We start from the raw sequence: 10,250 nt of genomic DNA on the forward strand, positions 1-10,250 counted from the left end.
AAATACTCCCGCAGCGTTTAACGCTGCCTGGAATCCGATCCATCGCGCAAGTAAAGTTCCGTAGTCACTCCCGTCCGTTGCATAAGTGTAACTTGACCATCTTCCTAACGAAGTAAACGAATGATATGATTCATTCGCAATTTAACCAACTACGGTACGTTCTCGCCTCGATACCCCGCCTCGTTCTGCACCCTTCCTCCACATTTCGCTCATCGGCTTACCGCACACGGTTCTGGTAAGCAAAGTGCGCGCCGAACCTACCACAAAACAAAGTGTTGCTAGGTAGCAATACTTGCTGAATAGCTACGTTATGCAACGCGCCAGCGATTAAACGCGCTTAACGATTAAATGGAATTTAACGATTTAATGGAAAACATAGGCTAAGAAGAAAATGCTGATCGACGACGGTCAGCATTTTTAGAGTATAAATTCAATTGAAAAAAAAAATAATGAAGGCATTATTTGCCAATAGCCAATTGGTGCGTTTATTATTGTGCTTAAGTCGGTGTGTACTGTGCCTGTCTTGGGCTGCTGCTCCGAAAGACACTCTCGTGTGCGCGACAAATGGTGGCTCCAGAGAGGATGCATCAACCAACGGATCGGCAAGTAGTCCAATGCCCTCCTTTCCCTCCTTTCCCTCCTTTTCCTCCTTTCCGTCTGTCGCTTACGATAATTTAGCCTTAAAAACAAGCGTAGCAATACTTGCTGAATAGCTACGTTATGCAACGCGCCAGCGATTAAACGCGCTTAACGATTCAATGGAATTTAACGATTCAATTATTATTATTATTATTATTATTATTATTATTATTTATTCCCAAAGTTATCCAGCTGGCATAAGCTTACATAACATACTTATTTCTATAGTTAATGCTAAAGAACAGTGCTAACAAAAACGCATCAAAAACCATAACAAGTTTAACTGTCAATCAACCAAATAAAAATAAAAAAACAACATAAACTGTGGAAGCGTCATATTAAGCTATGTAAAAAGGTCCGTAAATTGTTTAAGTTTGAGTTCAAGTCGACATTGTTTCCTAGCGAGTTATAAGCACTTAACATTTTGAATAAAGGATCGTTAGATCCAAAATTAGTCGATCTGAATTCTATGTTAAATAATGTCCTGGTTCTTATAATTCTACTGGGGGCCTGAAAGTTCAATTTACTCAGAATTGACGGGGCGTCTAAAGATCCGGTAACAAGTTTGTGTATAACTAAGCACTGTGCCGTCTTTCTTCTATGTTGCAGAGGTTCTAGTCCAAATAGCAGGCACCTTGTACGGTAAGAGGGACAAACAGAATTACGAGACCACGGGAGACGGTAAAACAATGAACGAGTGAGCTTACGTTGAACCGATTCTAGCCTATCTATTAAATATTGCTGTGTCGGAGTCCAAATAATACTAGCGAATTCTAAGGTAGGACGGACAATTGCACAATACAGAGCTTTTATACTGAATGGATCTTTGAAGTCTTTCGCAACACGCAAAATGAATCCTAACAAACGGAAGGCTTTTGAAAGTATTGCTTCATAGTGGTTCTGTAACGTTAGTCTGCTATCTAACTGGACGCCTAAATCGCAAATCACATTTTTACGCGGCACTGATCTATCATCAATTTTATAATCGTAAACAATGGGGGTTCTTTTTCTAGTGTAGGATATAACAGAGCATTTAGATATGTTGAGACGCATACAATTTGATTTACACCCTGAGTTAAATCGAGTTAAGCAGTTTTGAAGGGTAAAACAATCGGTTTGATCTGATATCGGTAGAAACATTTTCATATCATCTGCATAAAACAATTTTTCGCAATCTGGTATAACATAAATAACATCGTTTATGAAAATGTTAAAAAGAATAGGTCCTAGAATACTGCCTTGTGGAACCCCGGACGTGTTGGTGAATGGTGCAGATATAGAGGAGGAAATATTCACTGTTATATGCCTATCACTTAAATAACAGGAGAGCCAATGAACTAGCGCCCCATTTACTCCGTAGCTTGATAGTTTTGAAATTAGCATTGAATGATTTACGGAGTCAAAGGCAGCACTGAAGTCGGTGTAGATTACGTCTACCTGTTTACCATTGTCCATTGCAGGATAGCAGGTGCTCAATAAAGAGAGAAAGTTTGTTTCAATTGAGCGGTTGGGTAGAAAGCCGTGCTGATCATTGGAGATTATATTTTTAAAACCACTTGATAGGTGTTTCGAAATGGTGATCTCAAAAATTTTGCTGACTGCACATAACATATAAATACCACGGTAATTACATATGTCATTTCTATTTCCATTTTTGTAAACCGGGAACATGAATGAAGATTTCCATGCTTGAGGGAAGCGTTTCTGCTGCAAAGACTTGTTGAACAATGTGGTCAAGACAGGAGTTAAAGCATCTCTGCAGCGTTTGAAAATAGCACTGGGTATAGCGTCAGGCCCAGTAGCGAATGAAAGCTTCAACTCGTTGATAGCCGAGGCAATGTCAGCTTCAGACAGAACAGGAAGAGGAATGTCGGCAGCATCAGGTATATGGTTGGACGTAACAGCATTAGTGACTGGTGGCGAGTTACTCACGTATGTTGATGAAAAGTAATCAGCAAATGCTTGACTGATTTCAACATTACCGGTGTACGATCTTCCGTTCAGAAGCATCATTGATGGAAGTCTGTTACTATCTCGTTTTTGTCGAGCAAAACTAAAAAACGTTCTTGGATCCCTTTTAAATCGGTTTTCTATTTTTCTTACGTAGTTGGCGTAGGCTCGGCGATTAAGTGTCTGGTACAGACGGGCAGCTTTAATAAATATTCTTCTATTGACCTCGTTCTTATGTTGACGGAACATTTTATGGAGTCTTTTTTTCTGTTTTCTCAAGTCTTTTAACCGTGAGTTAGACCAGGGTGGCTTGGTTGGGGTCCGATAACGAGGGACAAACTGATCGTAAAAGCTTGTGATTTTATTTGTAAACGACAAAATGTTTTGATTGAGATCCGAGTCTCTGGTGATATGGCTCCAGTCAACGTTGGTAAGGGCCGATGAGAGACCTATAAAATTCGTCTTTCGGAAGTTCCGACTCTGAATATTTGAAGTATGTTGTGGTGTTGTAGTGTGGTTTGATTCAGAAAATATGCGGAGAGCAATCACCGGGTGGTAGGAGTCTGGTTGAATCCAAGGGTCAAGAACGAGCTCCAACTTTAATAAATGGTAAGGAATCCCATCATCAGCCAAAATAAGGTCCAGTATAGAACCATGGGGATTCATGTAGCAGTTTAGTTGAGACAGTCCTGCATAGTTAAATTCATCGAAAAAATTCTCTTTTCCATCCTTTCCCTCTTTTCCCTCCTTTCCCTCCTTTCCCACCTTTCCCTCCTTTCCCATCTTTCCCTCCTTTCCCTCCTTTCCCTCCTTTCCCTCCATTCCCTCATTTCCCTCCTTTCCATCCTTTCCCGCCTTTCCCTCCTTTCCCTCCTTTCCCTCCTTTCCCTCCTTTCCCTCCTTTCCCTCCTTTCCCTCCTTTCCCTCCTTTCCCTCCTTTCCCTCCTTTCCCTCCTTTCCCTCCTTTCCCACCTTTTCCTCCTTTCCCTCCTTTCCCTCCGTTCCCTCCATTCCCTCATTTCCATCCTTTCCCTACTTTCTCGCCTTTCCATCCTTTCCCTCCTCATTCCTTTCCCTCCTTTTCCTCCTTTCCGTCTGTCGCTTACGATAATTTAGCCTTAAAAACAAAGTGTTGCTAGGTAGCAATACTTGCTGAATAGCTACGTTATGCAACGCGCCAGCGATTAAACGCGCTTAACGATTAAATGGAATTTAACGATTTAATGGAAAACATAGGCTAAGAAGAAAATGCTGATCGACGACGGTCAGCATTTTTAGAGTATAAATTCAATTGAAAAAAATAATGAAGGCATTATTTGCCAATAGCCAGTTGGTGCGTTTATTATTGTGCTTAAGTCGGCGTGTACTGTGCCTGTTTTGGGCTGCTGCTCCGAAAGACACTCTCGTGTGCGCGACAAATGGTGGCTCCAGAGAGGATGCATCAACCAACGGATCGGCAAGTAGTCCAATGCCCTCCTTTCCCTCCTTTCCCTCCTTTTCCTCTTTTCCGTCTGTCGCTTACGATAATTTAGCCTTGAAAACAAGCGTAGCAATACTTGCTGAATACCTACGTTATGCAACGCGCCAGCGATTAAACGCGCTTAACGATTCAATGGAATTTAACGATTTAATGGAAAACATAGGCTAAGAAGGAAATGCTGATCGACGACGGTCAGCATTTTTAGAGTATAAATTTAATTGAAAAAAAAATAATGAAGGTATTATTTGCCAAGAGCCAGTTGGTGCGTTTATTATTGTGCTTTCCCTCCTTTCCCTCTTTTCCATCCTTTCCCACTTTTCCCTCCTTTCCCTCCTTTCCCTCATTTCCATCCTTTCCCTCCTTTCCCTTCTTTCCCTCCTTTCCCACCTTTCCCTCCTTTCCCTCCTTTCCCTCCTATCACTCCTTTTCCTCATTTCACTCCTTTCCCTCATTTCCCTCCTTTCCCTCCTTTCCCTCCTTTCCCTCCTTTCCCTCCTTTCCCTCCTTTCCCTCCTTTCCCTCCTTCCCCTCCTATCACTCCTTTCCCTTCTTTCCCTCCTTTCCCTCCTTTCTAACCGTTCCCTCCTTTCCCTCTTTTCCCTCCTTTCCCTCCTTTCCCTCCTTTCCATTCTTTCCCTCCTTTTCCTTCTTTCCGTCTGTCGCTCACGATAATTTAACCTTAACAACAAAGCGTTGCTAGGTAGCAATACTTGCTGAATAGCTACGTTATGCAACGCGCCAGCGATGCGCGCTTTTTTAAAGATTTTATGGAAAACATAGGCTAAGAAGAAAATGCTGATCGACGACGGTCAGCATTTTTAGAGTATAAATTCAATTGAAAAAAATAATGAAGGCATCATTTGCCAAGAGCCAGTTGGTGCGTTTATTATTGTGCTTTCCCTCCTTTCCCTCCTTACCCTTTTTTCACTCCTTTCCCCCTTTTCCATCCTTTCCCACTTTTCCCTCCTTTCCCTCCTTTCCCTCATTTCCATCCTTTCCCTCCTTTCCCTCCTTTCCCTCCTTTCCCTTCTTTCCCTCCTTTCCCTCCTTTTCCTCCTTTCCCTCCTTTCCCTCATTTCCCTCATATCCCTCCTTTCCCTCCTTTCCCTCCTTTCCAACCTTTCCCTCCTTTCCCTCCTTTCCATCCTTTCCCACTTTTCCCTCCTTTCCCTCCTTTCCCTCATTTCCCTCCTTTCCCTCCTTTCCCTCATTTCCCTCCTTTCCCTCCTTTCCCTCCTTTCAAACCTATCCCTCCTTTCCAACCGTTCCCTCCTTTCCCTCCTTTCCCTCCTTTTCCTCCTTTCCCTCCTTTCCATCCTTTCCCTCCTTTTCCTTCTTTCCGTCTGTCGCTTACGATAATTTAACCTTAAAAACAAAGCGTTGCTAGGTAGCAATACTTGCTGAATAGCTACGTTATGCAACGCGCCAGCGATGCGCGCTTTTTTAACGATTTTATGGAAAACATAGGCTAAGAAGAAAATGCTGATCGACGACGGTCAGCATTTTTAGAGTATAAATTCAATTGAAAAAATTAATGATGGCATCATTTGCCAAGAGCCAGTTGGTGCGTTTATTATTGTGCTTAAGTCGGCGTGTACTGTGCCTGTCTTGGGCTGCTGCTCCGAAAGACAGTTTCGTGTGCGCGACCAATGATGGCTCCAGAGAGGATGCATCAACCAACGGATCGGCAAGTAGTCCAATGCCCTCCTTTCCCTTCTTTCTCTCCTTCCCTCCTTTTCCTCCTTTCCCTCCTTTCCAACCTTTCCCTCCTTTCCCTTCTTTTCCTCCTTTCCCTCCTTTCCCTCCTTTCCCTCCTTTCCCTCCTTTCCAACCTTTCCCTCCTTTCCCTCCTTTCCCTCCTTTCCCTCCTTTCCATCCTTTCCCTTCTTTCCCTCCTTTCCCTCCGTTCCCTCCATTCCCTCATTTTCTTCCTTTCCCTCCTTTTTCGCCTTTCCATCCTTTCCCTCCTTTCCCTCCTTTCCGTATGTCGCTTACGATAATTTAGCCTTAAAAACAAAGTGTTGCTAGGTAGCAATACTTGCGTTATGCAACGCGCCAGCGATTAAACGCGCTTAACGATTAAATGGAATTTAACGATTAAATGGAAAACATAGGCTAAGAAGAAAATGCTGATCGACGACGGTCAGCATTTTTAGAGTATAAATTCAATTGAAAAAATTAATGAAGGCATCATTTGCCAAGAGCCAGTTGGTGCGTTTATTATTGTGCTTAAGTCGGCGTGTACTGTGCCTGTCTTGGGCTGCTGCTCCGAAAGATAGTTTCGTGTGCGCGACCAATGGTGGCTCCAGAGAGGATGCATCAACCAACGGATCGGCAAGTAGTCCAATGCCCTCCTTTCCCTTCTTTCTCTCCTTCCCTCCTTTTCCTCCTTTCCCTCCTTTCCAACCTTTCCCTCCTTTCCCTTCTTTTCCTCCTTTCCCTCCTTTCCCTCCTTTCCCTCCTTTCCCTTCTTTCCAACCTTTCCCTCCTTTCCCTCCTTTCCCTCATTTCCCTCCTTTCCATCCTTTCCCTTCTTTCCCTCCTTTCCCTCCGTTCCCTCCATTCCCTCATTTTCTTCCTTTCCCTCCTTTTTCGCCTTTCCATCCTGTCCCTCCTTTCCCTCCTTTCCGTATGTCGCTTACGATAATTTAGCCTTAAAAACAAAGTGTTGCTAGGTAGCAATACTTGCGTTATGCAACGCGCCAGCGATTAAACGCGCTTAACGATTAAATGGAATTTAACGATTTAATGGAAAACATAGGCTAAGAAGAAAATGCTGATCGACGACGGTCAGCATTTTTAGAGTATAAATTCAATTGAAAAAATTAATGAAGGCATCATTTGCCAAGAGCCAGTTGGTGCGTTTATTATTGTGTTTAAGTCGGCGTGTACTGTGCCTGTCTTGGGCTGCAGCTCCGAAAGACAGTTTCGTGTGCGCGACCAATGGTGGCTCCAGAGAGGATGCATCAACCAACGGATCGGCAAGTAGTCCAATGCCCTCCTTTCCCTTCTTTCTCTCCTTCCCTCCTTTCCCTCCTTTCCATCCTTTCCCTCCTTTCCCTCCTTTCCCTTCTTTTCCTCCTTTCCCTCCTCTCCCTCCGTTCCATCCTTTCTCTTCTTTCCCTCCTTTCCCTCCTTACCCTCCTTTCCCTCCTTTCCCTCCTTTCCCTTCGTTCTCTCCATTCCCTCATTTCCTTCCTTTCCCTCCTTTCTCGCCTTTCCATCCTTTCCCTCCTCATTCCTTTCCCTCCTTTTCCTTCTTTCCGTCTGTCGCTTACGATAATTTAGCCTTAAAAACAAAGCGTTGCTAGGTAGCAATACTTGCTGAATAGCTACGTTATGCAACGCGCCAGCGATTAAGCGATTAGTGGCTGCAGAGAGGATGCATTAACCAACGGATCGGCAAGTAGTGAAATTAATTTAGAAAACATAAATAGGCTGCAAAAGCATCTGAAAGGTTAAGCACTTCGTGCAGTTAGCGTATCAATGCTTAACCCAGAAAACCGTTGCGCTCGTAATAACCAGGCTCGACAAAATGGTCGGGAACCCTGAAAGCATTTACAAGTCTTTACTGCTAGAATTACTAGTGATAAAACATATAACGACAGATAATCCTTCAGCATTTTTAGAATTTTCCAACGCTTTGCGCAATCTCATTGACAACATGGTGTTGTTGAAGCAAGAAGGATTTTTGAATGACCAAAGGCTGCTAAACGATTTAACATCAAGGTTTTCAACCGAACTTCGGAACGAAAGGTTCCCAGATAGCAAAGCCGAAGGCCTTTGTATGGGAGCCATCGCGCTGATCAAGGCTCACTTTTTCGCGCGCATAAAGCAAAATGTGCGCGAAGGCGAAAAAAATCCCGAAAGCGCTTCGTGTCCTCTCTCGTGTTTCTAGTTTTATTCTCTCTCGCATGTCCCAGTTTTTCGACCCCAGACTCTCTCCCAGTTTTTCGGATTGAAATGAGAATTCACTCTCTTGATTTGGTTGCGGCAGTCTAGCTGCTTCACACTCTTTATTCTCTTCTTTTTGCAGTTCCCACAAGAAGATTCACACATGTGTTCTCACATACTTACATACACACACACGGTGGTTGGAAGCCTGGCGCGGCTGTTTCCAATTCTGTCTTTTCTTCTTCCCTCTTCACACCGCGCTGGAGCCCGTGGTGGTGCGCGTGTTCAGCCTGCTTGGTTCAGGAAAGATGTCATCAGATTTGGCGCGCCTCAACCGCGGTGTTGTATGAAGGCTGTTGATGAAAGTACACAATTAATAGACACACTTTGTTAAAAAGATTACACTTGATTTAAAGATGTGACAAACTTACCTTTGTGCTTGAGGATCAATTGAAACTCTAACGCCTGTGCACACAGTGTCACACTTTTTAAGTAGTTTGAGGAACAGCTAGCGGTAGCAGCACACATCTGAAACTTGTAATGTGCAAAACATTGCATATTAGAATAATATTAGAATTAGAATAAATGTCACATAGCACTAGACACTTAGAAAAGGACACTTACCCAAACAATTAGATGATAAAAATTCGTCCTCCGATGAAGCAGAAAGAACACCGCGGATGGCGCAGTATGGAAAGTGTTTCACGCAGGAAAAATAGTTCACGCAGCACACAAACACACACTCTCACATCCACGGTTCAGAGCACACTGAAGTCGCTCTTTGGCTTGGATGGAAAAGAGCAAACACCCTGATGAGTGCGATGGAAGAAAATGACGTGTGTTCAACAGGGATGGGTAGAATCCAACATACGAAGTGTGCAGGAGAATTCTCTTCGTGTGGCAAGAGAGAATTGACTAACACCCTGATGAGCGAGAACGCAACAAACGTTGTGGAATGTAGAAACGGGATAGGAATAGTAAGCGAAGGCAGTTTTTGGACATGAGGGGGTTGAAACTGGGAGAAAAAAGCTTCGGTTGCTACTTGGGTTGAACGAGAATCGAACCGTTCGAACAGTTCGGTAAAGTGCACGAACGAACGAGATTCTTAACAAAAAACGACCAGGACTTTTGGAAGAAACTGACTACACCGAACGCGTTCGAACGTTCCGTTCATTGTTCGACGACACACATAAATGTGGTAATGAAACGTGCAAAATCATATTGCTTTCTCGCTCTTTCTCGCACCGTGCGAACGGGTCGTCAGAGATCAAAATGTACCCTGTTGGTGTTGAAATCGTACCCATACAACTCAATTCCTCGAACGCCGTCGAATTTGTCAGGCAGTGTTCGATACGTGTGCTGCAAGGTGTTATAAATGACAAGGTGAAGTTGTTCAGAGCAAAATGACATTTCTCGACTTGACATTTCTCTTCCGGGGGCTACGGTATAAAAATCGGGGAGGGCTGGTGCGGGGTAATGAAATTTGTATGCAGAGAGTGACAGATGTCCCCCACAATGTCGCCCAGCAAAAGCGATAAAAATCAACCTTCTAAATACATTATCCTTGGTGTGCTGTTGGTTTGGAAATCGTATCTATACGACTGAATTCATCGAACGCGTTCGAACTGGTGCTCGATCTGTGTTCTGTTGGTGTGTAAATCGTACCTACACAACTGAATTCATCGAACGCGTTCGAACTGGCTCATTTGTGTTCGATCTGTGCTCTGTTGGTGTGGAAATTATACATATACAATTCAATAGATCGATCCCGTTCAAACGGATTATTCATTATTCGCGAATGAACTGAACTGGAATTGCGCTCATCATGTTGATCCATATTTAAGTAGTTTTTTTTATAGAATCCTTGAGTGTGTATAAGGCATAGGGTACAATATATGCTGGAGGCATCTATGCTCGTATTAGTTTTATACATGCTAGTTTTTGGTCGGTTTTTCGATAGCTAGCCAGACAGCAGATGGGCCGAGTCTTTAATGTTTTTAAATTATTGGTGTCAACCGCAGAATGAGTACTTCTTTGGCTACAGTATGCGTCTATGGCGGGTAAATGAAAAAGATAACGAGCGTTCTTTGTAAATAAACACCCCATGAAAAAAAGAACGAAAGAATCGTCGTTCACGTACGGTTCTTTTTGGTGAGCGAACTAGTTCGTTCGCGTTCGGTGAAAAGAATCGTTTTGCCCATGCCTAGTTGAAACACACGATAAGTACGAAACAAGATAACAAGAATCTTACGCTACAAGACCTAGCAGAATGGCTGAAACCCTCTGA

At 43.4% G+C, this 10,250-nt stretch overlaps 1 long non-coding RNA gene across 1 annotated transcript; it reads right to left on the minus strand.

The window, feature by feature from the left end:
• Positions 1 to 8,052: 8,052 nt before the first annotated feature.
• On the minus strand, positions 8,053 to 9,074 carry LOC133391479 (uncharacterized). The gene is made up of 2 exons (XR_009764977.1): positions 8,395 to 9,074; positions 8,053 to 8,316 (listed from the first exon to the last, which is right to left on the minus strand). It is a non-coding gene; the product is annotated as an uncharacterized LOC133391479 (long non-coding RNA).
• Positions 9,075 to 10,250: the final 1,176 nt, after the last annotated feature.

Source organism: Anopheles gambiae, chromosome 2 (genome assembly GCF_943734735.2).
Source record: "Anopheles gambiae chromosome 2, idAnoGambNW_F1_1, whole genome shotgun sequence".
In the NCBI taxonomy this organism is placed as follows: domain Eukaryota; kingdom Metazoa; phylum Arthropoda; class Insecta; order Diptera; family Culicidae; genus Anopheles; species Anopheles gambiae.